The sequence below is a fragment of the Diaphorina citri genome, unplaced genomic scaffold (assembly GCF_000475195.1).
Source record: "Diaphorina citri unplaced genomic scaffold, Diaci psyllid genome assembly version 1.1 scaffold2475, whole genome shotgun sequence".
NCBI lineage: Eukaryota > Metazoa > Arthropoda > Insecta > Hemiptera > Psyllidae > Diaphorina > Diaphorina citri.
Genome location: NW_007379896.1, coordinates 16,511 through 20,825, shown reverse-complemented (window position 1 = coordinate 20,825; position 4,315 = coordinate 16,511).

Here is a 4,315-nt window from a genome sequence, read left to right as displayed (position 1 = left end):
CCCTGCAAGCCGAAGCCTGCGCGGAAGGCTGCGGCTAGAAACTGCGGACGCGGGACTCGAGGTCGCCGGCCGCACACAAGGCAGTGGAGTGCGGCCGCGCCGAGAGGTCGGCCTAACTCGTCAGCTGATGTGATGTTCGAGTCGGATACCGACCCTCGGATGTACGTTGACGCCGAAACGCCAGGTTTCCGGGCCGCAGCGAATGTGCGGTTCGAGCATGTCGGGATGTTGGTGTGATGCGCATTCTTACTACAGATGGCCACGCGCAGTTGCTGCGTTACTTCGTCGGACCCACGAGCCAAAGTGGATCAACTTCGGGGGTTGTGTGGGTACATAGTTTAGGGGTATTTGTTGGAGTGCGGTGGGTTGTGCGGTTTGTATTCCGAGCGAGCTGATACAAAAGTACACGAATATGCAGTGAGTGGTGGGCGTCTACGCTCGACGCCGGCCGACGACAAAAGGACGAGCTGCGCGCCCGTGACGCGGCCTCGTTGGTGTTTTGCTGTTCAGCACACGCCCAAAATATTGTTGAGAATAGGCGCCTCCAGTAACTAGATCGCTTCCGCACCGGTCTATCCTTACGGCAAAAACCGCCGTTGTTACGACTTGTACTTGCCTCTAAACATAATCAAAGTTTGGGTCTGCTTTCCGGATGAACGTCGGGAACGGCGCCACGAGCGTCCGTCCGCGGCACCTCGCGGTCGAAGGACCCTCAGCTAAATCATTCAACTCGGTCGAGGTAGCGACGGCGCCGCTGCTGTACAAAGGCAGGGGACGGTAAGCCAGACGCGAGCTTATGCTCCGCTTACTGGGAATTCCTCGTTCACGGGGAAAAATGCAAGCCCCGTCCCGTATCACGAAGGAGGTTCACGTGGGTACCCCGAGGCGCTCTCGGCCAAGGCTGTAGGCGACGCGCTGATTCCTTCAGTGTAGGCGCGCGTGCAGGCCGCAGAACACTGCTAGAAGGGGACATCACAGGGGAGGCTGCTTATTGCTCAAATCTCGTACGGCTGAGCGCCGCGTCGTGGTCGCCTCTGAAGAAGCATTTTTTAGAGAGAGTATAGCCCCCGGCACGGAGAACCGGGCCGCGCCGCGCTCCGGACCGCAACGCCCCCTCCTGAGAGCGTGGTTCTGCGCGACGCGAACGAACGGCACGGGGACACCGGCCCGACCGGCGAAGTCGATACACTGTCAACTTGTAGAACACTTTGCGCGCGGGATGACGGATCAGTTCCTAGGCTTAAGCCCTTATCACACCCGGCGTTGTTCGTTGACCCCATTCAGGGCTATGAGTGTATTTTAGAATATCGACTTCCACCGGCCGGGGCCGAGGCCCACCGCACCGCCCGTTCGCGTGTGCGGTGGTCAGTAGCATCGTTTTCTGTAGCTGTCTATTTGGTCGTGCGCGCGAGTTTCATCTCGATCGCGCACCCATCGCTTTTAGCGTCACTGGCTCAGCTCTGACCGTGCGCTCTCTGCGCAACGCCGTGTTGTGTCAATCATGTGAGGCAAGCGGCCTGGAAAACTCGGCCAGTAGTTTCCAGGCGACCCCATTCAGGGGGATCTGGTCTAGAGGGATTTCGCCACCAACTGTCAGTCCTAAGGCTAGCATGGCATCATTTCTCTTTTCCTCGTATCGAGGGCATGTCTGAATTCTGTGTACTGTGTCATCGAGGACACCACAATGCTCACAGAGTCCATCCTCTCCCACGAGAGTGAGTATCCGCTTCCTGTAGTCCCCACAGTCCTGAAAGTGGCCGGTCAGGGTGCGAGTGATCAGCCTGTTCAACGGCAGGTCTAGTTCTAGCCGAGTCTGCACTCTCGGGAGAAATAGCCGGGTGGTCTTTCCAGTATGGCTGGCTGACCACTCTTCTTGCCACATGTCTATAGTCCGCTGTCTCAGAACCACCTTCAGGTCAACTCCAGGGGCGGACTCAAACTCCGCACCGAGATGGACCACTGGGGTGGTGCCTCGGATTCTTAATAGTTCTCTAGCCCTCACCTCACTTACCACCATGTGGAGGGGGGGTTCTCCCGCTATGACTTGCGTCGCGGCGTGGCTAACGGTCGCCGCGGACGCGCTGATTGCTATGGTACAATAGCGTTGGCAGGTGAGGAGTTTACTTTTCACCTGCCTGTCTTGAATTGTATGGCCCCAGATGGCGGCAGCATACGTGACCTTGGGCACTATTGCGCCTCTGTAGATCTTGGTGAGGGCTGGGGGTCTGTCGCCCCAATTGCTATAGAAAAATCTACGCAGGCTCGTGAAATTTCTTATAGCGTCTGCTGTTACGTTGGCAACGTGTGCACGGAAGGTACGTTTCTCGTCCCAAGTCACGCCCAGATATTTGACTTGGGACACTCGCTTCAGCCTTTGTCCGCCGATAATGATTCTCGGGCTAGTCCATTTATGGAAGTCGCCTTTGAACATCACGTACTGACATTTTTCTATAGAGACCGACAGTTGGTTTAATTCCATCCACCTCTCAAGCTCTGACGTAACCGCCGCAGCCTTTCTCTCCAGCTCCACTCGCGTGTTGCCTTCGATCGTGACTGCGACGTCGTCCGCGTATGCCAGTAAGTTAACCCCTACCGGCAAAGGGATCATCAATAGATCTGCGACAACAAGGTTCCAGAATTCAGGGCCCAGAATACTGCCTTGTGGACAGCCCCGGGTTGCCTGCTTCTGTATCTTGTGTCTTTCAGCCTCGAGAACTATGGTGCGGTTGCTAAAGTAGCTCGCCACCAGGCTTATCAACTTTGCCGGGAGGTTGATTTCAACCATGCGTTCTATGACGCGATGCCATCTTACATTGTCGAAGGCCCCCTTAATGTCTATGAATATAACCAAGACATACTTGTCACTGGCGCAATCAATGATCCTGGAAAGTTCCAGCATAGAGTGGATTGTGCTGGAGCCACTGACGAAGCCAAATTGGTTGGCTGGAGATATTGGGCTGCTGGCGAGTTCGTGGATCTTGGTTTTAATGATCCTTTCTAGTACCTTCGAGAACTCGCACAGCATCGTCAGTGGTCTGTAGGACTTTAGTGAATGGGGGTCTTTATCAGGTCCTTTGGGAATATGGACAAGATTCCCAACTTTCCAGTCATCCGGGAAGTAGCCAACTTCCGCGCAATTTCTTGCCAACTCGGTGAAGATTCCTTCAACCAGGTTGACAGAATTTTTGATTGCAGTGCCAGGAATGTTATCGTAACCGGGGGCCTTGTGTGTTTTAATATCAGTAATGGCTTGCCTCACTTCTGCTCTTGAGATCTCTAGTGGCGTATTGTTCTCATTACCATGTCCTAGGAGTGGTATAGCCCTATCATGTTCATCACTCGGTACACTGTCAACTAGTTAGCAGGAAAGAGTCTCGTTCGTTATCGGAATTAACCAGACAAATCGCTCCACCAACTAAGAACGGCCATGCACCACCACCCACCGAATCAAGAAAGAGCTCTCAATCTGTCAATCCCTCCGGTGTCCGGGCCTGGTGAGTTTTCCCGTGTTGAGTCAAATTAAGCCGCAGGCTCCACTCCTGGTGGTGCCCTTCCGTCAATTCCTTTAAGTTTCAGCTTTGCAACCATACTTCCCCTGGAATCCAAAAGCTTTGGTTTCCCGGAAGCTGCCCGCCAAGTCATCGGAGGAACGTTGGCGGATCGCTGGCTGACATCGTTTATGGAGATATTTTTCCAATTTTCACGCATGGTGAGGAGGTCCTGATGTCATCTAAGTATCTACAGGTGGCCGAATGTTGTATAACAGATGTCTATTTGCTATTGCCTACTGCGATTATAACAAAATGATATTTGCTCTTCCGATTAGGAAAGTATGCTTTGTGAATCCATCAACTGGCTTGAGATGGATTGACTACTGATCAGGTGTGAGCCATGATTTGATCGGTTTAGATTGGATGTTTTGATTAGGTAAGAGTGACAAGTCTTAGATTCGATATGGATTAGGTTTTTCCTACTTCTTCGTGATCTAGGTGCACGGCAGTGCGCCAGGCCAAGTTCCGGTCTCAGAACAAGCAGTGTGTGTATTTCACGAAATATTTCGCAGCACTTTCATAATTTTTTTTAACAGTTTTACGAGTAAATTATTACAATCGATTTCTGTGTTCCCATTCCTAATGTCGATGTTAATTCGCAGGAAAAAGACAACCAAGACCTTTGAGTTTGGGTGCCTTGTAAGGGAGTTATCAGTTATACAACTGGTTTAATTTCTTAGTTGGAGACGTGTCTTTCTGTTTCGAATGTTGGAGAAGATCATGTCTATTGTTGTTTTGTTTGTCGTATTCAAGAAAGGTCTGTT